Here is a 25659-nt window from a genome sequence, read left to right on the forward strand (position 1 = left end):
GGAATAAGTTACTTATCCTCTCTGAGTTATAGTTTCTTTCTAATGGTGATTGCCTTCTAGAGTTGATTTGAGGGTTAAATGTGATAATTCCAGTAAACAGCTTAGTACAGAGTCTGCAAACGGAAATTGTTCAATAAATGCTGCTAACTGTTGTTATTATTTTAAACAGTAAACTTCTAATTAGCATTTTTCTAAAGTGAAACCAAGAATATATGGAATTAATTATTGTGTTTTAGTTGATGATGGGGATAAAAGTGTAGGCTGGCCAACGAATTCTGGAAAATAAGTTGGCTCTCCATATCTCTGAGTTTCACATCTTTGGATTCAACCAGCTGCAGGTTGAAGGTAATATTTTCCATCCACAGTTGGGAATCCATAAATGTGGAGGGCAACTGTATGCATTATTCTGCATCATTTTATATAAGGGACTCCAGCACTCATAGAGTTTGGTATTTTGGGGATCCATAAACCAATCCCCTGTGGATACCAAGGGTCATTTGGGGGAGTCAAAAGTTACATATGGAGGTTTGACTGCATGGTGATTGGTGCTCTAATCCCCATGTTGTTCAAGGGTGAGCTGTGATTGCATCTTAAATTACTACCCTTGCCTAATTTTTCTCATACTAATCTTGTGTTGAGTCCAGTGGCTCTTACACAAGGGTAATATTGTCCCCCATTGGATACATGATAATGTCTAGAAACATTTTGATTGTCATGAATGGTGGGTACCTCTGGCATCCAATGGGTGGAGGCCAGGGAAGCTGCTAAAACATCACAAGAAATAATTATCTGGCCCTGATATCAGTAGAACTGAGGTTGTGAAAATGTTCTAGTCTGATAGCACAGTTCTAATTTCCCTGCCCTGCTTCCATTGCTTCCCCTATTTCCAAATGTACTTATCCTGTTTATCCTGATTTCCCAATTTTTGCTCGATATCAGCGATTTTTAGCCTTTTTTCATCTCTTGGCACACATAAACTAATTACTAAAATTCTGCAGCCTACCAAAAAATATATCTTGTTGTATTGGCTGTTGTCACATTTTTATTTGACAGTCTAAGGGAAAAGAGGTCAGTGCCACTGATTAAATAGTCAGGTATTGAATGTTTTAAAAATTCTGCGGCACACCAGTTGAAATTGCTGCACTGTATGGGCACTGGTCTCCTCACTGTCCAGTCACAATATGCTCTCACTATCTTTTTTTTTTCCAGTAATTTTAATCCAATGATATTTTTCCATTGATTTTTAGAGAGAGTGGAAGGGAGGGGGGTGAGGGGGAAAGAGAGAGAGAGAAACATCAATATGAAAGAGACACTTTGATTGATTGCCTCCTGCATGAGTCCTGACCAGTGCTGAGGATCAAACCTGCAACTCAGGTACTTTCTCATGATCAGGAATTGAACCCGAGACCCTTCAGGGGGTGGGCCAATGCTCTAACCACTGAGCAACAATGGCCAGGGCATAATGTCACCTTTTTAAAGTCCTGTCTGTTTTTCCAGGTCCCTCCCACTGTCAAAATCCTACTTATCATTTCTAAGGCCTCAATCTTGCCCATTCATAAAGTGGTTTTTGATCATACCAAAATCCTTTTTTAAGTACTGGAAACTTTAAAAGGAAGATATATTTTAACATTTTCCCTCATTAGTGTCCCTACTTCACCAATCCAAGAAACTGAATGTACAGTCATGTTGTACATTACATCCCTAACACTTATTTGTCTTACTAGAGGCCCAATGCACAAAATTTGTAAAAGAGTAGGCCTTCCTTCTCCCAGCTGCCAGCACCGGCTTCCCTCTGTCACCCGGGACCCAGGCTTCCCTCCGGCCGCCAGCAGGCACCCGGGACCGAGCTTCCCTTGCAGCCCCAGCTACATCTGGAAGGTTGTCCGGAAGGACATCCACTCTAATTAGCATATTACACTTTTATTATAGACTAGAGGCCCGGCACATGAAATACATGCACGGGTATGGTCCCTAGGCCTGGCCTGTGATCAGTCACAGAGCAGAGGGAGGCCCTTCCCACCCGGCCTGGGCTCCGCGATTCATCACTGCCCACCGGGAGGCCCTGCTTACCCTGCCGGGGCTATGGGATCAATTGCAGAGCAGAGGGAGGCCCTTTCTACCCAGCCTGGGCTCTGCCATTCATTGCCACCCCCAGGGAGGCCCTGCCCTCCCTAACCACCCAGCCAGGGTTCTGTGATCAATGCTGCGCAGAGGGAGACCCTGCCCACCAGCCGGGGCTCTGTGATGGGCCCTCCCAGGGCTTGCCTCGGTCCTCCCAGCCGCAACTTTGTCTGGAAGGACATCCGGAAGGTCGCCCGGAAGACGTCCGGTCTAATTAGCATGTTACCCTTTTATTAGTATAGACTAGAGGCCTGGTGCACAAATTTGTGCACAAGTAGGGTTCTAAGGGGGGTTTTGGAGGAGCCAGGACCCCATCAGCCCTCTGGGTGGGCAGTGGGATGCCCTTGCCGTCCGGGGATCCAGATCCATCCCACAGATGTTCCTGCCAGTTGTCAGGAGCCACCTGGCAGCCCCCCCCTTTTTTTGACACTTCAACTGTTTATTCCATAATCAGAAATGGATCTACGTTACCACAGAGGATGAAACCCCACTGTAAATAGATTGAAAGCAGAAAAAGGTAACTTCACACAATGTCCCGTTATCAACCCAGATGGGTGCACAGGTGCAATAACACATGAATGAGGGAAATCTAACAGGCTGAGGGGTTCAAGAAGAATGTCACCCACATGGTAACAAAATCCAAGTGCTCTAGAGACCAGCACCAGGCCGGTCACAGGCCTCACTTCATAGGACGGCATGGGGTGCTGGGCTCTGTGGTGGCTGTGGATCTTCCTGTGTAGCTGTCTGTGGGCCAGCTGCTCTCTTCCTTCTCACTTAGGCCCAATGTGAGGGCATGGTAGGGCAGAGCACGCTGTCGTGGAATGCAGAGGGCTTCCCTGAGCTGAGGGGCGTGGCCGGGCCCACGGGGTGAGAGGCGGACAGAGAGGATGCTATCTTACCCAATTGTGGGGCGGGCTTGCCGGCCTTCATCTGCCTGACCCCACCCAGGGAGGGACTGAGCAGGGTGTCCGCCTCTCCATTCTCCATCCTTCTATCTGTGACACCTGTCACCCTTGCCAGGCCTCCCCCAAAGTGAGTTCAGCTCAATCCCTGAATGTAAAAGGGCAGGGGGAGCGGGGGGCTCCACTCCAGTGCCCCCTGATTCCCAGCGACAGGACCTGGTCTCAGGACGGTGGCCACAGCTGCAGAACATAGATCTGTTTCAAGAAAAGTTGGGAATGCAGACTTTCTATGAGCCCTTATTCCAAAAGGTGGCAGTTTATTCACATTGTGGCAAAGACACCTTCAAGAGTGACATAAGTGGGTAAAGTCAGGGCCAAACTGGGCCATTTCCTCATCCAATCTCTCTGAGGCACATGGACAGAACCAAGTCTCAGCTCTTTGCGGGACACTTCCGGGGTTTTTTTAAGACTGAAGGACAGTAGTCTGTCTCCATTCTTGTTCTTTGGGATTTTTTCATCGTCGGATAAAAGGATACGTACATTGGGGCAATCCTCTTGAGGTACAATATTCCAGTTGCACCCATGTGACGATGACAGCGCCCCTCAGAGGGAGTGAGCCAACAGATGGGGAGCAGGGAATTCTGAAAACCAAAGCGATGACAGAGATGCTAAGCCTTTCCTTCACGTGTCTGACACCCCTCTTCAGGCGGCCTGCAGGCCGGGCGTCTGCTGGACCTTTACCACTTGGTGTCCTGGCAGGCTGCCCTGGGCCCTGCTAGGTGGTGTGCAGGACTGCCTGAGTCCGGGGGGAGTCGCCCTCCCCCCCAACCCCCCAGCCACTCCTGGTACAGCTCCTGCACATGGGTGCTGGTCTCCGGGGGCCACACCGGCATGGCAGCGTAGATGCCTTCCATCTGCCGCAGCAGTGCCCTGTCTGCATGCCTGTCCTCCGCCTGGGCCTGGCCCCTGCCGCTTAGGCATCTCCGGCGCAGGCCCGGACCTCCACGAAGCGGCAGGGGAACTGGCCCTCTACAGCTCCAGGACCACTTCTGGATGTTCCGAAAGCCGTAAGCAGCCTCAAAGCATAGCAGAACCTCTCCGTCCCTTTCAAGGGTGACCTCCTGGAAGTCTTGTTCCTCAGGGTGCGGTAGGTGAGCACCCCCACCTCCTCGTTGAACAGCTCCTTGGCTGTGTTCCTAAAGATGCGTGCCAGGTGCCCGTCGGAGCTGCCACCTTCGTGGAGCCTCTCCTCCTCCTCCTTCACGTCTCCAAACAGTGTCCATGGTGGTGGTGTTTGAGGCGAGGTCATTTTGCTGAATTATCTGGACAATTTCACCCGAGGGTAACACGCAGTCAGCACCCCGGGAACTATGCAAACTGTGGGAACATCTTCTCGAAGGGCCTCCAGTTTCTTGTCATAACACGGGGCCACAATGACATGGAAAATCTTGTCTGGGGACAGGTTCTGCCATCTGGCGAAGTAATCCTGCACCAGAGAGCCCATGATCTGCTAGGGAGACTTGGCCGTGCAGAGGTGGGGGGTGATGGGGTGACCCAGCACGTGCTCTGCATATCAGTCCCAGCTGGGGCAGGCGGAGGTCAGCATGGGTATCCGGGGCTCTTCCTCTCGGTGCTGGCGGTACCAATGCACAGATTCCTTCTGACTCTCCAGGATGCTGAAGTCTGCAGCTATCTTCATGTCAAAGACAGTGCGCCCCAAGGTTTTGAGGAAGCTACAGAGCCTTCTGGATGCATCAGTGACACTGAGGCTGAATTTAGCAGCAAAACAAGGCAGAGACTGAGGACACACAGACACTGCCAGCACCTTGTGCTGTGAGGTATCACATTTCTTATTAAGGTTCAGAACACGGAAGAAGTCCTTGGTGTTCTGTTGAGAAACTTGGACTCCTTCCTCTGTGGTCACACAACTGTCACACGCCAGGCAGTCACTCAGAAATAACTTGGCATCGGCCAACTTATGGAATTCTCCCTTCTCTCTGTTCTCCTGAGCCGGACTCCGGACGTTGACTGTGGCATTCTCTTGGTCATCTGTTGTTTTTTTACTACATTTCTTCTGTGTGCAGTGATCACACTTCATCTGGAGTGGGGCGGGTGGGGGCTGACTCGAGTGACCTGGAGGGAGCATGGGGAGAGCAGTCACCGCTGGTCACCCCTGGTGCTGCTGGCGGTATCCTTCCTTCCTTGTGGAGCGTCTAGGGAGGGGAAGTGGCCGCAGTGCCCGAGGCCAAGTTCCAGGAGGCCGGCAGCGCTGTCGGGATTGTGCCGGCGGTGCTGGTTCATTGGTGCCTGGCCTGTCCTCTGGAGATTGAACCTGCTGGACTACTGAGGGAGCCAGTCCCCAGTTCTGCCCACCTCCACCACCAATTGATTGGAGCCTGAGGGCTGGGAGGAGGGACCAAGAGGTCTGCCTTCCACCTGCTCCCCAGTCTCTGCCGTGCCACTCACCCTGCTTCCCCCATTAGCCATCCCCTGATCAATCGGAGGCTGAGGGTGGGGAGATGGATCTCATGGTGACCGGTTGTTTGGTCATCACAGTCATCATGGACACTAGCTTTTTATATACATAGATAACTGGAAGTGTATACCTTTAGTCCACTTTATCCAATTCTCCCTCCCCCATCATGTATCTCTGGAAACAAGTCTGATCTATTTTTCTATGTTTTTTTATTTTATTTTAGATTTCTCATATACGCGAGATCATTGCAATATTTAAGTATTTCTCTTTCTCTGTCTGACTTATTTCACTTAGCAAAATGCCCTCGAAGTCCATCTGTTACTTGACTGGATGTGGGCCCGGGACTGGTCTGCCTAGGGCAGTGATGGTGAACCTATGACACGCGTGTCAGCACTGACACACGTAGCCATTTCTGATGCTCAGCGGCCGCATGCCGAGGATGAAACATTTGCGAAATAATGTTTTTTCCTCAAAGTGACACACTACCCGAGCTATGCTCAGTTTTTTGGTGAAGTTTGACACACCAAGCTCAAAAGGTTGCCCATCACTGGCCTAGGGTCTGTGTGTGGGTTCTTGACTTCGTGTAGGAAAGATTTCACAATAGGAGTCCAGGTGATTTTAAGAGTGTGTTTATTAAAGCTGGGGACAGTGAAACAGAGGAAGGGCTTAAGGCAGGAGAAACTCAGGGAAAAGGGGACGTTGGAGACAGGCTCGGGGGTTAGCCCAGGTCAAGCTGCCACTGCTCCCCTGGTTGCACATGTCTTGGGGTCCCTTAGAGTTTAGGAGAAAAACATCAATGATACAAGGCATGGGCATGCTCTTGTGAGAGCATGCTGTAGGTAGAGTATGTGTATTACTGAGGACAGTGAAATGAAAGAAGGGCTTAGAATAGAAGAAGAAACAGGAGAAAGCCAAGCCAAGACTGCTCTGGCTTTCTGAGAAATTAAAGTGACAGTGTCAGAAGTGAGCTGACTGGGAAGTTAGAGAGAGAAGGGGGCCTTGGAGACAAGTTCAGGAGGAAAGCCCAGATGAACTGCTGCTTTCCATTGCTCCCCTGGTTGCAAGTCTTAGAAGGTCCCTTAGAGTTTCGGAGATGCATGCATGTGGAGCAGAGAGTGCGGGAAGAGAAAGGTGCGGGCCTGCTCCCAGGAGAAGAGCACAAGAGCAGGTTGTGGGTCTTTAGTCTTGAAGCTTTTCATCTTTCCTTGGCTGGTGGGATCCTCGGCGAGATATCCAGGGAGGGTCTTAACATACTATTCATTAGCTTCTCAAATGTGTCTTTTAATATGCTTATTCATCAAAATATGTGTATAGAGGGACCAGGTTATTTTCTGGTTAAAGAACATTACTGAAGAGGGACTGGGACTGAGACCAGTCTGCCCCATGATGGTTTGGAATGTGTAAACCATTTGATCCTGTCTCCTTGGTTAGGGAAGATAAACCTTGTGATTTATTAGCTGGCTGTAAATTGCTCAAATTGTTTGGCCTTGTCTAATTATTTTGTCTCAGTTTCCCTTATTCCACTTTTCAAGGAATTTCCCTAGCTTTTTACTACCCTGCCTCACATCCATGTTGTCACACATGGTAGGATTTCCTTATTGTTTAAATGGCTGAATAATATTCCATTGTATGTACACCATGGTTTCTTTATCCATTCATCCATCTATAGACACTTAAGTTGTTTCCATGTCTCAGCTATTGTAAGTAATGCTGCTACGAACATGGAGCAGTTATCTATCTTTTTGAGTTAGTGTTTTTGTTTCCTTTGGATACATTCCTAGACGTGGAATTGCTGGATCATGTGGTAATTATATTTTTAAATTTGATGGGCCTCCATACTGTTTTTCATAGTGGATGCACCAACTTACCTTCCCACCAGCAGTGCATGAGGGTTCCCTTTTCTCCACATCCTTGCCAACAACTTGTTTGTTGATTTATTGTTGATAGCCGTTCTGATAGGTGTGAGGTAATATCTCATTGTGGTTTTAATTTGCATTTTCCTGAGCACTAGAGATGTTGAACTTTGTTTTATCTTCCTATTGGCTATTTGTATGTCTTTGAAGAAATGTCAATTCAAGTCCTTAGCCCATGATTAAATTGGCTTGTTTTGTGTGTTGGGTTTTTTTTTTTGTTTTGTTTTTGCTATTGAGTTGTATGAGTTTCTTATATACTGCAGATATTAACCCTTGTCAGATGTGTGGTTTGAAAATATTTTTCTCATTCCACAGATTTTATTTTCACTTTGATGGTTTATTTTAAAAAACATATTTTTTATTTATTTTCTTGATTTCAGAGAGGGAGGGAGGGATGAAGGGAGGGAGATGGGAGATAGAGATAGAGATAGAGATAGAGAGAGAGAGATAGATAGATAGATAGATAGAGAGAGAGATCAATGATGGGAATCATTGATCGACTGCTTCCTGCACAACCAATTTGGGGATGGAGCCTGAAACCCAGGCATGTGCCCTGACTGGGAATTAAACCGTGGCCTCCTGGTTCATAGGTCGAAGTTCAACCATTGAGCCACACTGGTTGGGCTGATGGTTTCTTTTACTATTTAAAAGCATTTTAGTTTGATGTCACCCCATTTGTTTATTTTCAACTTTGTTGCTTATCCAAACAGTCATTGCCAAGATCCATGTTGAGGAGCTTTATTCCTATGTTTTCTTCTAGGAGTTTCCTGGTTTTAGGTCTTACATTTAAGCCTTTAATCCATTTGAGTTAATTTTTTGTGAGTGGTGTAAGGTATGGCTCTAGTTTCATTCTTTCACATGTGAATATCTAATTATCTCAGCACCATTTATTGAAAAGACTATCATCTCTCCATTGCTATTCTTGGCTCTCTTGTCAAGTATTAGTAACCACATATGCATAGGTTTATTTTAGGGCTCTTTATTTCATTTCATTGGTGTATTTGTCTGTTATTATGCCAGTACTGTACTGTTTTGTTGACTATCTCTGGAAGTTTGTTTGCTTGTGGACCCTACAGAGGCGTAGTCAGGTAACCCATGGCTCACCCTGGTTGCAGCTGACGAGACAAGTGGGCACCTGTGTTTGTCAGGGTGCCATTCAGCAAAGAGAAGCCATTTTATTTTATTTATTTTTTTTAGCAGTTAATTGATTTTTAGAGAGAGAGGAAGGGAGAAGACAGAAACATCAATGTGAGCTATGCATCGATTAGCTGCCTCCTGCATGCCCCCCACTGGGGATTGAGCCTGCAACCCCGGCATGTACCCTGATCGGGAATCGAACCAACAATCTTTCAATGCACAAGTTGAAGCCCAACTAACTGAACCACACTGGCCAGGGCAAAGAAAAGCTGTTTTAGATATCTGGAGCCAGAATTACAGGCTTACATAATTACTGGAAAGGCTTTAGTCTGAGGCTCATCATTGACTCCTAGAACAGTACAGATTGCTGACCAAATTAGGAGGTTACTACCTTAATCCTAATTAGGGACTCAGTAGCCCTCCAGTAGAACTGGTATGTTATAAATTTTCTATAAATGTAATTCAGGGATCAGGAAGCTGGTGACTAGACTCCAAAGAGCAGTGTTGTGGAGCGGATGCGAGTGAATGACCACTGGAGCCCAGACCAAATTAAAATTTAGGGAGCCTTTATTAGCCAGGTGGCCGGGCGACCCGGCGACTGCTCTGCCATTCTCCACGCAGGGAGACCAGAGAGCAGCAGCGACCCTTTGTGTAGGACCGCTTTTAAGCACATTAATCACATCCGGTTTTTGCAGAACAAGTAACCCAAGACAAAACAGTTTTTCCCAAGCAACGTCAGGATCATGCCAATGACGACCATGTTATTCACAGGGTCATCCTGTTCTCCAGAAAGCTGACAGTGTTCTGTGAAAGAAGGCTACGTGCTGGGAAGGGGCCATGAGACCGTATCTCAAGGCCTGGCCTGGTATCAGCACTGACATCTCTATCTGGAGCACAGTCCACGGTCTCTCTGGAAGCATGCTCAAAAATTCCCACTCTCCAACAAGCAGAATCTAGCTATTGCCTCTGCAATGTGTCTTTCTGTCTTTCTCCCTCTGTGTCTGTCTGCCTCCCTCTTTTCATCTCCTCACTTTCTTTCCCTCCATCTCCTTTCCCTCTTTCTCTTCCTCCCTCCATCCCTCAGTTCCTCTCTTCTTCCCTTTACAAAATAGAAGACCGGAACACTAATGGAGAATGACCCCACTTCTTTTGAACATGCTTACCAATAGAAATGGCCAAAAGTATTGGGGAGAGGACAGTCTTGTCTTCCAAAATCATACAACTTCACCTCAAAGAAGGGGCATAGTTTTCATCTAGAAGCTTAACTCGGAAGGAGTTGGGGAATGTAGCTTTAATATCTGTATTTTTCCATGCCTTTCTTTCTTCAGTATTGTTCTTCTCAAAGCTTTACAATTCACTCAGTAATTTTAAAATGTTATGTTTTTGATAGTAGGGAAACAGTTATGGGCTCAGCATTACATGAAAAACATACTCTACTTATTAACATGGGGTCTGTTTATAAAGTTTTAAGATTCTTGAATGCGTTCTCAAGTTTCAGAAGAACAACTATTGAAGATAGTTATGAGGAAAATGAGGTAAAACTACAAAATAGAGGCTGCCAAGTAATAGGAATTTATCTCTCCTCATCCTCCTCCCCCCCTTTTTTTTTTAGGTCAGAGGATCTTCACTTATGTGGGGGACTGGATAGTATAGCTTATCTCTAATTACAATTTTATAGTATTTGTTTGACTTTCAGCTACTTAATCATTTTCTTATTTTCTAGTGCTTTCATCTTATACAGCACTATTAATTTTCAGGAAATACTTGACTAGCTTCAGTCACTTTTCTGAGATGAAACAACTGGGGCTTACTCAAGGCTTCTGGAATTTGAGAAGGTCAGAGATGAGAAGAAATTCTGGCTCATTTAGGAAGGAATGATTTAATTGAACTTCATTTCTTAAGTATTCATGAGAGAAAAAGTACAAAATAAAATTTTATGGATCATCATAACTACACTTCATAATTATAGATTTATTTCTAACTAGAGGCCCGGTGCATGAAAATTTGTGCATGGGGGAGAGGGTGTCCCTCAGCCCGGCTTGGCCCCCCCTCACAGTCCGGGAGCCCTCACGGGATGTCGTACTGATGGCTTAGGCCCACTCCCTGTCTGGCCTCCCTCTGCAGGAGGCAACCGGCTAATCAGGTATATAGATACTTTCTGGAGGCAGCACGGACTCCTTCCTTATTTCTTTCCTCTGTGGTTGGAGAACAGGGGACTAAAAGGTGGAGACAGAACTGTGGCCGGGCCTGGGGCTTCTGTAGGCAGCCTAAAGAAGGAGAGGGCTGGGGAAAGTCTAGACACATTTCCTTCGATTGTTCTCCCTTCCTCCAGGCCCCTACCTCCGTTTTTTCCTTCTCGTGGTGGATGCTCAGGCCTCAGACCTACTGCAGCCCACCAACAGTGGGGTTCAGCCCCCTCACTTCTCAGCTGAACGTACAGCCGCCTCACATTCCAAGTGGGGCTGTTTTCAAGTGACTAAAGCACTGGGAATGCACAGCTCCCGGCTTCTCTCCTCTCGGTTTCCTCCTTGGGTTGGTTGCAAAGTTCACCAGCCGAGACACCAAAGCAGCTCTGCGCTGGGGAGCGGGGGGACACATACAGGCAGTGCCAGGTCCCAGGTCAGGGACACAGGCAGACAGGGTCATGTCCCTGGCCAGGGATGCAGGCAGGCAGCTTCACCTCAGCACTGGGCAGGACATTAGCACTGGCAGGCCTGGGCGTGCCTCTGCTGGGGGCGGAAGTCCCCGCCCCTGTCCTGCCCCCCAGCTCCTGTGCATGCACAAACCCTGGCTGAGTGTGACTTGGTCACTAGTAATGGACAAATTAGCATATTACCTCTTTATTATATAGGATGTTTTTTATTTGAAAGCTTTCTTTTTGTGTAATCCTTTCTTTACTTTTATAGTTTCTTTGCTTATAGCAGAGAAACTATAAATAAACTTGTGACTGAAACTTCTGCTGAGCAAATCTACAGAGGAGAGTCTTGCATTAGAGTTAGAATGTTGGTCTTCCTCAAAAGTATTTGAAGTTGGGACATGCAAATGTTGGCTCATTTTACTTGACTTCTCTGGGTTCTTCTCTACTACATGTGGCATTTATTTGTTTTTAAATTGTATTTGTTTTGCTTATTGTTTATGACACGTTCAGTTGGTAAGCACACACATTTCAATATTAAAATGAATAAACAAACAAAGCTAGATTGGGAATGAATGGGTTAGATTAAATAATCCTATCTAATAAAAGAATAATATGTAAATTGACCATCACTCCAACACACAAGATGGCTGCCCCCATGTGGTCAAGGATGGCCACCCACATGTGGACACAAGATGGCCACCACAAGATGGCCAGCAGGGGAGGGCAGTTGGGGGTGACCAGGCCTCCAGGGAAGGGCAGTTGGGAGGGACCCAGGCCAGCAGGGGAGGGCAGTTGGGGGGGACACAGGCCTGTAGGGGAGGGCAGTTGGGAGGGAACAGGACTGCATGGGAGGACACTTGGGGGTGACTGGGCCAGCAGGGGAGGGCAGTTAGGGGCAACCAGGCCTTCAGGGGAGGGCAGTTGGGGGCGACCAGGCTGGCAGGGGAAGGCAGTTAGGGGTGACTGGGCTGGCAGGGGAGGGCAGTTTGTGGGTACCAGGCCTGTAGGAGAGGGCAGTTGGGGGCAGCTAGGCCAGCAGGGGAGGGCAATTAGGGGCAATATGGCCAGCAGGGGAGTAGTTAGGCATCAATCAGGCTGGCAGGGGAGTGGTTAGGGGTTGATCAGGCTGGCAGGCAGAAGTGGTTAGGGGCAGTCAGGCAGGCAGGCAGGCGAGCGGTTGGGAGCCGGCAGTCCTGGATTGTGAGAGGGATGTCTGACTGCCCGCTTTGGCTCAATCTCACTGGTATTGGGCCTAAACAGGTAATCGGACATCCCTCGAGGGGGTCCCAGATTGGAGAGGATGCAGTCTGGACTGAGGGACACCTCCCTCCCCCCGTGCATGAATTTCGTGCACTGGGCCTCTAGTGATACATATAAAAATGTTTGCTTTTATTTTGGTGGTGATAATAAGTATTTGAATCTGGATTTATTTTTATGGTGTGTACCCAATATATTAAAATGTGCCCAGTATTCAGTCAGTTTAGCTCTTTCTAATAATTATTTTCACCTGTAAATCATTCTGAATGCTACAGTAAGAAATTACAGATATCCTGTAAGAAAGTTGAGGCACCAGTAAGAATCAGTTAAGCACTAGGATATAATGGACTTCATGAAGATGGTATAACTTCTAAAAATTGTATTTTTGGTTTTAAGGAAAAACTTGTTTATAACTAAAAATGAAGACATTTAAGAAGATTAAATTAAATTTTTCCATACTCTCATTATCATTGATAAACAATGTAAAACATTGTGATAGTACTTTTTTTCCCCCCGTTCATATATATTTTTGTGTGTTTTATTTATAAAATCAGGATACATGCACTTATTTATAAGCACAAATAGATAGTTTGTATTTAACCTTACTCATAAAACACTATATTGTAATTATTTCCATATGGCTTCACATACTCTTCAAGTCATGATTTTTAAGTAACATGTTAATGTTTGTCATTGGATTATACCATAATTTGTATGAACCATTATTTTTGGAATATAGTTTACTATTTTGTACTAACAAAATAACATTGTAGGGATGTTCTTCAAAATGAGTTTGGTTTCCATCTTTGTAGAATAGGTGCAAGGAACAAAGTATTGGAATCAAAGGATATGAATTCTTATATCTCTTGTTCTTTATTATCAAGTTGCTACACCAGTACGGTACCAGGTGGTCTGTTGTATAAAATTCTCAGCAGCACTATTTTTAAAGGAAATGTTTTCCAATTTTAGGGAAAAATAGGGTTCGATTTTCTTTATCCTCCTTTTTTATTTTTTAAATAAATAGTGATTTATTTCTTTACTTTTTTTGTCACTGCTATTTTTTCTGTGAGTTGCATATTCATGTCAATGGAACTTACATTCTAGTGGCATTAAAAAGGATGTTAAACAGATGTACTTGGTAGATGTAAGTCCTAAGAAGAAAAGTAAAATAAGATTAGGGGAGAGAGTGCTGAGTTTGGAAAGGTGGTTTTAGGTACTGTTTTCGAGGGAGGCTTCTCATATTGGTTACATTTGAACAGCGATTTGAAAAGGAGGCGTGGTTGCTCGGAGAAGCAGCATTGCAGGCAGCGAGTGCTTGATGTGACCCTGCAGTAGGGATTGGGAGAGGCTGGTGGTTGAAGAAATCGGAATGACAGTCAGGACTGGATCTCTGAGGGACTTAGAGGAGTTGGAATTTGAGAACAAGAAGGAAACCATTGGAATATTCTGAGGAAAAAAGGGACAAGATCTCTGTGAATTAGAACGAGTTACCTCCTCCGATTGGAGGAGGGCTGGATTTCAGCCTCCTTTTCCCTTTGGCCCTCTGCTGGGTGGCTGTATACAGTACAGCTGCTCAGCTGCACATTGTAGCCCTCAACTACTGGAGTGTAGTCGTGTCGCTGTAGTGGCAGTGTGAAAGTGGATTGAAGTGGGCAAGGTAAATGCAGGGAGGCCATCTCAGTAGTCCAGGGAAGAAAGGAGAGGGCCCAGGTGTAGGCCAGGCCCAGAGAAGGTGGTTAGGTAAGGCTGGATTCTATACTGCTGAGAGAATTTTCATATAGATAGGATATAGGGGGAATGTGAGAGGAACAGAGGAGTTAATATTTTTCCTGTTAAAAGTTTAAATTTGCCTAAGCCTGCATAAATTAGGAATACATTCTGCCTGCCATTCTTCACATTCTCACTCTTGTTTTACATGGATTGGACCTTCCTTAAGAGACTTCGGTGACTATTTTACAGTTTCTTTAATAATTACCGTTATTAATATTTTTATGTAGTAGTATTTTTATAGCTATAATGTTGTTATTCAGTGGAGTATATTGTAGAAAACAGGCCCCTACAACAGAAATGGTGCAAGGAAAGTCTTAGTGCTAACCTCTAGGAAGAAGGCCAGAACAGCTACTGCTTGTTGAGCTGAGTGTGGGAGAGAGCACACTGGAGAATGGTAAAGTGCTGAAAAATTACAAAGCAGCTTGAAACAGATTTCTAAGTTTACATTAACTGTCAGAATCAAACCAAGGAAGAGGGAACAAATGGGAGCCTGGCACAGGGCTGTAGGAGCAGTGCTGCGGCCACGTCTGCGTCACCACAGTTGCACCAGGCATCATTGTGCTGAACCTGACAGATGGGAATGTGCTTGTGGACTGTGCCACTCTCATATAACTCATGCAGTGTACTAACTAAAAACCTTTCCTTTGAATTTAGTGTTATTGTTTCTTATGTGTTATGCTTAAATTATGTTTAAGGGCAAGAACTTGGGAGATTTATGTGCCTGGAAAAGATTTCCCTCTTTCTTGGTTTCCGTTTAGTTCAATGGGAAAATTAGTCTTGTAATAGAAAAGGTTTGTGTTTGTAGTATTTTCACTGACCATGCTTTTCATAAAATGCAGCTATCCTGTAGTTGGCTATTATTATAAGTGCCACTTAATTTTCTAGAGCAGATGGAGGGGAAAAAAACAACAGGTAAAAGAGAGTGGAAATGAGTCTGCAAGGAGAGGGAAAAAATAGTAGAGAGAAGCATCAGCAGGGAATAATTTGATACAGCTGAACAGTGAATTGGGCACTAAAATTTTTGGTAATTTACTCAAATGAGGAAATTTGTTGGATTACATAATTTTCTCTGTACTGAAAAAGGAAAATGCTATGCACATATTGATGTAAACTACAGAAATATGTGTAGAAAAAATCAGTTTTTTAAAATAAAGTATCCTATCTAATAAAGAGGGAATATGCTAATTGGCCATCACACCCTCACAAAGATGGCGGCACCCACAGCCAATAAGGAGGGAATATGCTAATTGACTGCCATGCCCTCAAAGATGGCAGCACCCACAGCCACAAGATGGCGGCGCCCAGTCCCCTCAGCCCCGCTGGGGTGGCAGGCGTGCAGCACGGCCAGGCCCGCCCTCAGGTGGGTCTGGCTGCTCCACGCACCTGCCTTCAGAGTCCCCCAGTCCCCTCAGCCCCATAGCCACGCAGGGCCGGCCCAAGGCACAGGCAAGCCTCGGATGGCGGCTGCCCAGCCAACACCCGAGACACAGGCAAGCCTCAGATGGCGGCTGCCCAGCTGCCCAGCTGCCCAGGGCCACCTGAAGCTCAGGTAACCAGGGCCGGCTGAGGCTTGTACTGCTGGCAGTGGTGGCAGCAGAGGTGTGATGGGGGCTTCGCCTTCCCCTGATTGCTGGGTCGCTTCCTAACCCTGAGGGCTCCCGGACTGTGAGAGGGGGCAGGCTGGGCTGAGGGATACCCCCTCCAGTGCATGAATTTTCATGCACCAGGCCTCTAGTATTAAATAACAGTAGATAGTAGCTTCAGTTGTAGCTATTTAGAGTTACTTTCAAATGGATGCATATTTTCTTCATCTTTTTGAAAAGAAAGAAATTGTGTTAAATTGTAACTTTGTCATTGCTATATTTATTTATTTTTTTTATTGATTAAGGTATTACATATGTGTCCTTATCCCCCCACTCCCCTACTCACTCATGCCCTCACCCCCCTGGTGTCTGTGTCCATTGGTTATGCTTATATACATGCATACAAGTCCTTCTGTTGATCTCTCCCTCTTACCCCCAGCCTCCCTTACCTTCCCTCTGAAGTTTGATGGTCTGATCGATGCTTCTCTGTCTCTGGATCTGTTTTTGTTCATCAGTTTATGTGGTTCATTATATTCCACAAATGAGTGAGATCATGTGATATTTATCTTTCTCTGACTGGCTTATTTTGCTTAGCATAATGCTCTCCAGTTCCATCCATACTGTTGCAAATGGTAAGAATTCCTTCTTTTTTACTGCAGCAAGGTATTCCATTGTGTAGATGTACCACAGTTTTAAATCCACTCATCTACTGATGGGCACTTAGGTTGTTTCCAAATCTTAGCTATTGTGAATTGTGCCGCTATGAACATAGAGGTGCATATATCCTTTCCGATTGGTGTTTCTGGTTTCTTGGGATACATTCCTAGAAGTGGGATTAAAGGGAATGGCAATAAATATTTGAAGGGATGAATAGCAAGGACCTACAACCAAGATGATTCTACCCAGCAAAGCTATCATTTAGAATTGAGGATCAGATAAAGAGCTTCACAGATAAGAAAAAGCTAAAGGAGTTCATCACCACCAAACTAGTATTACATGAAATCTTGAAGGGTATTCTTTAAGAGTAAGAGGAAGAAGGAGAAGGAGGAGGAGAGATAATAAATATTAACAATAAAATTGCAACAAATATGTATCTATAAACAATTTAATCTAAAAATAAATAAAAGTCATCTAATAAGAAATCTAGTAAACAAAATAAACTGGTGAATAAAATAGCATCAGAGACATGGACGCATGGAGCAGACTGATGAATCTCAGAGGGAAGGTGGAAGGGGGAATGGGAAGAAAGTAACTAAAGATCTTACCTATGAACACAGACAGTATGGTGGTGCAGGCCTGGCGTGGGGCAGGAACTAGGTGGAGTGGAGTAGTGGTGGTAAAATGGTGGATATATGTAATACTCTCAACAACAAAGATTTTTTAAAAATGGTGTTGAGGGGCAATGGGGAGATAAGGACACATATGTAATACCTTAATAAAGATATTAAAAAAATAATTAACAACTAAAAAATAATTTTAGTTGTTATTTTGCCAAATGATTTTTCTGGGTCTGTTGATATAATCATGTGATTTTTGTGTTTCAGTTTGTTCATGTGATGTACCACATTTATTGATTTGTGAATATTGTTCTAGCCTTGCATCCTTGGAATACTACTTGGTCATGGTATATGATCTTTTTCATGTATTGCTGGATCTGATTAGCTAATATTTTGTTGAGGATTTTAGCATATATGTTCATCAGGGGTATTGGTTTGTAATTCTTTTTCTTTGTAGTGCCTTGGTTTGGTTTTACTATTAGGATAATGCTGGCCTCAAAAAAAGAGCTTTGAAATGTTCCTCCCTCTTGGATTTTTAATAATATTTTGAGGAATATAGATATTAGTTCTTCTTTCAATGTTTGGTAAAACTCCCTGTAATGCCATCCATAACAGGGCTTTTGTTTTCTGGAAGTTTTGTTTGTTTCAGTTTCATAAGTTGTTTTTGGTCTATTGGGGATTTTTGATTCTTCCTGATTCAGTTTTGGGAGATTGCATTTTTCTAGGAATTTTTCTATTACATCCACAGTGTCCACCTGTTGGCATATAGTTGTTCATAGTATTTTGTTACAATCTTGTATTTCTGTGGTGTCAATTGTTACTTCTCCACTTTCATATCTGACTTTATTTATTTGCTTACTCCCTTTATTTTTTGATGATTCTGGCTAACAGTTCATCAGTTTTGTTTATCTGAAGAACCAGCTCTTGATTTCATCGATCTTCTGTATTTTTTGTTTTTTAGTCTCTGTGTCATTTATTTTTGCTCTGATATTTATTATTTCCATCTTTCTACTTACTATCGGCTTTTCTTGTTGTTCTTTTCCTAATTCTTAAGTTGTAGGGTTAAATAATTTATTAATTTTTCTTGTTTTTAAGGTAGGCCTGTAGTACTATGAAATTCCCTCTCAGTACTGTTTTTGCTGTGTTCCAGAGATTTGGGATTGCTGTGTATTAATTTTCATTTGTTTCCAGGAAGTTTATTATTTCTTTTTTATTTCCCTCATAAGTAAACCACTCATCCTATATAATAAAAGAGGTGATACGCAAATTAACCCTCACACCCTGACAAGATAGCTGCCTACAACCAGGCTGGAAGCAGGGTTAGTGAGGAATGACCAAACGCAGGCTGCGTGGGGCAACCAGGCCAGCAGGGGGGTTAGTGAGGGACAACCAAACGACTGAACATCAGGCTGCATGGGGTGACAAAGCTGCGGAGGGGGTGGCGTGAGGGGCAACCAGGCTGCAGAGGGGGGCAGTTGGGGGTGACCAGGTCGGCAGAGGGGGGCAGTTGGGGGTGACCAGGCTGGTAGGAGGGTGCAGTTGGGGGAGACCAGGCCAGCAGGGAGGGCAGTTGGGGGTGATTAGGCTGGCAGGGGGGGGCAGTTAGGGGCAACTAGGCCAGCAGAGGGGGGCAGTTGGGGGTGACCAGGCTGGTAGGGGGGCAGTTAGGGGTGATTAGGCCAGCACACAGAGGCAGTTAGGGGTGACCAGGCCAACAGGGGAAGGCAGTAGGGGGTGGCCAGGCTGGCAGGGGGTCAGTTAGGAATGACCAGGCCATCAGGGAGGGGGCAATTGGGGGCAACCTGGCTGGCAGCGGGGGGGGGGAAGTTCGGGGCAACCAGTCTGGCAGGGGGGCAGTTAGGGGCACTTAGGCTGGCATGCAGAGGCAGTGAGGGGTGATCAGGCTGGCAGCGGGGGCAGTTAAGGGCAACCAGGAAGGCAGGCAAGTGAGCAATTAGGAGTCAGTGGACCAGGATTGTGATAGGGATGTCTGACTGCCGGTTTAGACCCGGTCCTGGGGATTGGGCCTAAACCGGCAGTTGAACATCCCCCGAGGGGTCCTTGATTGGAGAGGGTGCAGGCTGGGCTGAGGGTACCCCCTCTCCCATGCACAAATTTCGTGCATCGGGCCACTAGTTGTTTAGTAACATGGTATTTAGCTTCGATGTGTTTGAATATTTTGGGGTGTTTTTACTGTAATTGGTTTCTAATTTTATTCCATTGTCATCTGAGAAGATGCTTTATATGATGTCAATCTTCCTGAACTTGTAGAGACTTGTTTTGTGTCCTAAAATGTGGTCTATCTTTGAGAATGACCCATGTGGACTTGAGAAGAATGTATATTCTGCTGTTTTGGGGTGAAAACTTTATAAATGTCAATTAAATCCATCTGATCAATTGTTTCATTTAAAGTCTCTATTTCCTTGTTAAATTTTTATCTGGAAGATCTATTCATTGAGGTCAGTGTTGTGTTATAATCCCCTGCTATTATAACTATATTGCTGTTGATCTCTCTGTTAAAGTCCTCTAGAAGTTTTTATTATATACTAGAGGCCCTGTGCACAAAACTCATGCATGGAGGCGGGCTGTGTCCCTCAGCCCAGCCTGCACCCTTTCCAATCTTGGATCCCACTCACAAACGGGCAGTCAGACATCCCTCTAACAATCCAGGACTGCTGGTTCCCAACCGCTCGCCTGCCTGCCTTCCTGAGTGCCCCTAACCACTTCTGCCTGCCAGCCTGATCACCCCCTAACCATTCCCCTGCCAACCTGATTGATGCCTAACTGCTCCCCCGCTGGCCCGATTGCCCCTAACTCTCCTCCCCTGCATGCCTGGTCTCCCCCAACACCCCTCCCCTGCTGGCCCGGTCACCCCTAACTGCCCTCCCCAGCTGGCCTGGTTACTCCCAACTGCCCTCCCCTGTAGGCCTGGTCACCCCGAACTGCCTTCCCCTGCAGGACTGGTACCCCTTAATGTCCTCCCCTTCAGGCCTGGTTGCCCCTAACTACCCTCCCCTGCTGGCCTGGTCAGCCCTAACTTTCCTCCCTTGCCAGCCTGGTTGCCCCTAACTGCCCTTCCTTGCCGGCCCAATCCCCCCTAACTGCCCTCCTCTGCAGGCCTGATCACCCTCAACTACCCTCCCCTGCAGGCCTGGTCACCCCTAACTGTCCTTCCCTGCAGGCCTGGTCACCCCTAACTGTCCTCCCCTGCAGGCCTGGTCACCCCTAACTGCCCTCCCCTGCTAGCCTGATCGCCCCCAACTGCTCTCCCCTGCTGGCCTGATCACCCCCAACTGCCCTCCCCTGCTGGCCTGATCACCCACAACTGCCCTCCCCTGCCAGCCATCTTGTGGCGGCCATCTTGTGTCCACATAGGGGTGGCCATCTTTGACCACATGGGGGCGGCCATCTTGTGTGTTGGAGTGATGGGCAATTTGCATATTACCTCTTTATTATATAGGACTAGAGGCCCAGTGCATGAGATTTGTGCATGTGGTGGGGCATTCCTCAGCCCATCCTGCAACCTCTCGCAGTCTGGGACCCCTCGGGGGATGTCTGACTGCTAGTTTAGGCCCGATCCCTGCTCGCCTGCCTCCCTGCCTGATCACCCCTAACCTCTCTACCTGGCTGCCTCATCACCCCCTAACCACTCTGCCTTGACCCCTGCCACCGCAGCTTTGTCCAGAATGACATCAGGAAGGTTGCTTGGCTGTCTGGTCTAATTAGCATATTACACTTTTATTATTATAGATTTGGATGCTCCTATATTGGCTGCATATATGTTTTGTTTTGTTTTAATATTTTATTGATTTTTTAGAGAGAGGAAGGGAGAGTGATAAGAGAGTTAGAAATATCGATGAGAGAGAAACATCGATCAGCTGCCTCCTGCACACCCCCTACTGGGGATGTGCCCGCAACCAAGGTACATGCCCTTGACTGGAATCGAACCTGGGACCTTTCAGTCTGCAGGGCGACGCTCTATCCACTGAGCCAAACTGGTTTCGGCTGCATATATGTTTACCATGATTATATGCTCTTGTTGGGTCAATCCCTTTAGTATTATGTAGTGACCTTTATTGTCTCTTGTGATGGCCTTCATTTTGAAGTGTATTTTCTCAGATATGAGTATTGCTATCCCAACTTGTTTTTCTTTTCCATTTGCCTGGAAACATTTTTTTTTTTTTATCCCTTCATTCTCATACTGTTTGAGTCTTTTGTTCTGAGGTTTTTTTCTTATAAACAGCATATAATTGGGTCATGTTTTTGTATTCATTCAGCTACCTTATGTATTTTGATTGGAGTATTTATTCCATTTACATTTAAGGTTATTATTTGTAGGTACTTATTTATTACCCTTTTAAGTTTGTATGCCTATGTTTCTTCCTCTCTCTATTTCTTCTTATAGCAATCCCTTTAGGATTTCTTACAGTGCTGGTTTGGTGGTGATAAACTCCTTTAGCCTTTTTTTTGTCTGGGAAGCTCTTTATTTTACTATCTATTTTGAGTGATAGCCTTGCCAGATATAGTAATCTTGGTTTCAGATTCTTACCTTGTGTGCTTCATGACATTCCCTTCTTGCCTGTAGAGTTGCTGATGAGAAATCAGTGACAATCTACAGGAGCTCCTTTGTGGGTAACAAATTGCTTTTCTCTCGCTGTTTTTAAGATTCTTTGTCTTTAATTTTTGGCATTTTACTTATGATGTGTCTGGGTGTTGGCCTGTTTGGGTTCTTCTTGCATGGGACTCTCTGTGCCTTCTGACTTGTGTGACTGTTTCCTTCACCAGATTTGGGAAACTTTTCTGCCATTATTTCCTCCAATGTATTCTCTATCCCTTTCTCACTTCTCTTTTTGGCACTCCAATTATGCAAAAATTATTATGTTTTATGTTGTCCCACAGCTCCCTTAAGCTGTCCTCCTGCTTTTTAATTTTTTTTTTTCTTTTTGGTTTCTGCTTGAGTGATTTTTTTCTACCATATCTTCTAAGTCACTAATCCAATCCTAAGCTTCCTTTAATTTTCTGTGTATTCCTTCCAATGTGTTCTTTACTTGTGCTATTTCATTCTTTCTTTCCGACTGATCTTTTTTAATAGTTACTATCTGTGTTTTTTTTAATGCTGTTCAGTATCTTTGCCATCATTATTCTGAACTCTATATCTGATAGATTTCTTATCTCCTTTTCTTTTATCTCTTCTTCTGGAGAATTCTCTTGTTCTTTCATTTGGACATTGTTTTTTTGTCTCTCCATTTTGTCTGCCTATTTGAGTTTCTGTCTGTGTATTAGGTACTTCTCCTATGACTCCCAATCTCTAGTGCAGGAAAATGTCAGATGCTGTTTGTGACCCTGAGTGCCCTCTTTGGTGCTTTCTTCAATCAACAGCTTGTGGCTTCCTCTCTTGGGGTTGGGTGCTTTTGGAAAGGACCAAGATGTGCTCCATGGTCTGCTTTTTCTTGCTCCAGGCCCCAGATTAGATCAAGAAAAGGGTCAAAGCCTCCAGAGACCAGGACCTGCCTACAGTCCCATTGACACTCAGTTTTTATTTTGCTCAGGCTATGGACCACAGGGTGGGAGAGAGGTCTTCCAATAGGGTCTGCCTCATTCAGAAACCACCTGGATAGCAAAGGTCTGCTGGAGAACAATGTCTTCCGCAGCTTGAGGAGATAACTCAGCACAGGAAACCAGGGTGGCTGCCCTCTGAGCTCCAACCCCAGACTCCCCAACCCTGGACTCTCCTTACACAGCTCCGGTCCACTCTGCACTCTCTCTGCCCTCACTCTTGCCAGAGCCCAATGTGAGTGGCTACACACAAAATTTTGGACGTTGGCTCTTTAAGAGGATACCTGTGTTTCCAGCCATCTCTCACTAGTAAACAGCAACCCTACTGGTTTTCACAGCCAGGTGAATGTGGCCACCCTTCTGAGTTCTGGTGCTCTAGGCTTGGGAGCTCACTTTGGGGTTTAAAATCCATAGTTCTCAGTGGGGACCCCCTACAGCTGAGATATCTCCCCGCCCACCTGCCCCACCCCCCGGACCCTTAGCTGCTGTCTGTGGGAGCCTGGTCTGCCTTTTCATGCCTCCATAGTTCCTACCAGTCTCTATGCGGTCTCCACTTTCTATCCTTAGTTATCAGGGTTCTCGCCAGCTAGTCTTTAGTTGATTTTTCAGGGTGGTTTTACTGTATTTTAGTTGTATTTCCAGTTTGGTCCTGGGAGAGTGTCAGTGTAACTTCCACTTACTCTGCCACCATTTTTTAAATTTTCGTAAAATATTTATTGAATACTTACTATGTGTCAACTTGGAATTGGGGTGTCTTTGCTGCTGGCATTTACTGTCCTACATTTTTACCATTAACTCTAACATTTCTTACAGTGCCTTTTTCACAGAGAACAGTCAGTAACTACTTATTGATGAAATGAAAATGAAAACCATGGAGGATTATATGCAGGGTCCCAAGGAGAAGTGGAGTCAGGGTTTAAATCTATAGTGTGGGAGTAAACTTCTTTCAAGGCTGGGCCTCCTTCTCTCTTTCCCAAACTGAAGTTTCCAAGTATATCTGCCTCTATGGTACACCTGTGGTGCACAGGAATTCTCTGCCTCTCTGAAACTGGAAATGCGAAAACCCAGCAATTCTGAGTGATTAATTGGTGTGACTGAGGAGGGTCCCGGACATTAGTATTTTTAAAAGCTGTTTAGGTATCATACGGGGTCCAAAATTACTATCCTAGCGAAAGAAGAGTATGGAGTTTATGTCTAAAGGGTTCTTTCCTCTTTAAATACTACTGTTTTATTTTGGAAGAAGAATATGTATGTAGGGTGTGTGCATTTATGTGTATGTATTTTTCCCCCAGGAGTTTCAATATTTTCCATGTCATTCTAATAATTATTAGAGCAACATGACTTTTCACCAAATACTGTGGAAGCCTGAGGTAATTTTCACTGCATCAGCCTGAGAATGTTTTAGGTCAGTCTGACTTTTCTTTCAATAAAAACTAGAACGTTTCTAATGTTAGATCTTATTTTGTAAACTGTATCTGGGGAGTGTTTACTGTTTAAGATGCAAGATAAATTTCTACTTCATGTAGTAGTGATCCTTTTACTATTGGCAAATTTATGAAATATACCCTTTTTAATTTAATAGTTATATTTGTACTTTTTTTGCCCATAATTAATCTAAACATCCAAGTGTTTCTTTATATTGCTTATGGTTAAAGATAAGAAAACCATTTACTGACTTTATTTAATACACAATATGAACAATGAGTTTTCTACCTCTTAATACACAATATAAAAATTATAGGAGGCAGGATTAGAGAAGCATGCTGTGCCATTGACATAGGCAGGCATGCTTACTCTCAGACACTAAATGGCGACCAGGGAAAGAGCTAAGGAGCAGCATGTGAAAAGCATTCTTTCTTGGATAGTTATTATGGGGATTAATAGGTGTGTAGAATAAGATGTGTTTTATAGAATTACTGTATCTCTGGAAAGTACAGTAAGAAGTCATAAAACATCAGGAAGCAGTTATATTTGTTTGGTATGCTTTGCTTAATTATACCCTTTTATATTAAAACTAGAGGCCCAGTGCATGAAAACTCATGCACTGGACGGGGGGTCTGTGGGCCTTGCCTACCCGCGCTCACAGTCCAGGAGCCCTCAGAAGTGGGAGGCAACCCGGCGATCAGAGGAACACGGCACCCCCATCATGCCACTGCTGCTGCCACTGCCAGCAGTGCAAGCCTCAGCTGTCCCTGGTTACCTGCGCCTTAGGCGGCCCTGGGCTGCTGGGCAACCACCATGTGAGGCTTGCCTGTGCCTTGGGCTGGCCCTGGGTGGCTGGGGGGCGGAGGGGACTGGGGTACTCTGGAGCAGGTGCGCAGAGTACTATGGGTGGGCCCGGCCGTGCCGTGTACCTGCCGCCCCACGGGGGCTGAGGGGAGTGGGTGTCACCATCTTGTGGCTGTGGGCGCCGCCATCTTTGAGGGCGTGGCAGTAAATTAGCATGTTCCCTCCTTATTGACTGTGGGCGCTGCCATCTTTGTGAGGGTGTGACAGTCAATTAGCATATTCCCTCTTTATTAGATAGGAAGTGTTTAGTAAAATATCAGAAGCTCCATGGTTTAACTAACTGGAATGCTCAATGTCTAGAAGAAAGTACTTTGTGAATTTAAGAAATCTTTTTTATTTTTATAAAGTCACATTTTATATTTCTGAAAAATTACACAAATAGTGTAGTTTAATCTCAGTTATTTAAGGTACACACATTTTTAACAGTATATGGCTTTATGACATTATTGTAGATTTTCTTTTACTTGGAGAAATTCTGCAGTTAAGAGTGGGTGAAGAGTGTTGGCGAAGTCATTCATGCTAAGAAAATCCTGAATGCTTACCCTTCCTTCCAGGTCACAATGAAGTTAGACCTTCCTCAGGTGCAGTTCTGTGATGAGTAATGCTAGGACCCTGGTCAGCGGGGGGTGGAGGGGAGGGGAGGGGGCAATCTCCTCTTTTGACTTGAGTGCAGTGGCTTCTTGAGAGCTTGGACTTTTGAGGCCTCCTTGCAGCATCTGGACCCTTGTGAAGCTGGCTGA

The 25659-nt window shown here is 45.2% G+C and overlaps 1 protein-coding gene and 1 pseudogene across 2 annotated transcripts in view; one reads left to right on the forward strand and one right to left on the reverse strand.

Annotated features, from left to right (window-relative positions):
- PLOD2 (procollagen-lysine,2-oxoglutarate 5-dioxygenase 2) overlaps window positions 1–25659 on the forward strand; it is a 253440-nt gene that overhangs the window by 25650 nt on the left and 202131 nt on the right. The window lies entirely within an intron of this gene.
- LOC129148621 (nuclear prelamin A recognition factor-like) lies at window positions 3799–5121 on the reverse strand (annotated as a pseudogene).

This window comes from Eptesicus fuscus, chromosome 3 (genome assembly GCF_027574615.1).
Source record: "Eptesicus fuscus isolate TK198812 chromosome 3, DD_ASM_mEF_20220401, whole genome shotgun sequence".
NCBI classification, from domain to species: domain Eukaryota; kingdom Metazoa; phylum Chordata; class Mammalia; order Chiroptera; family Vespertilionidae; genus Eptesicus; species Eptesicus fuscus.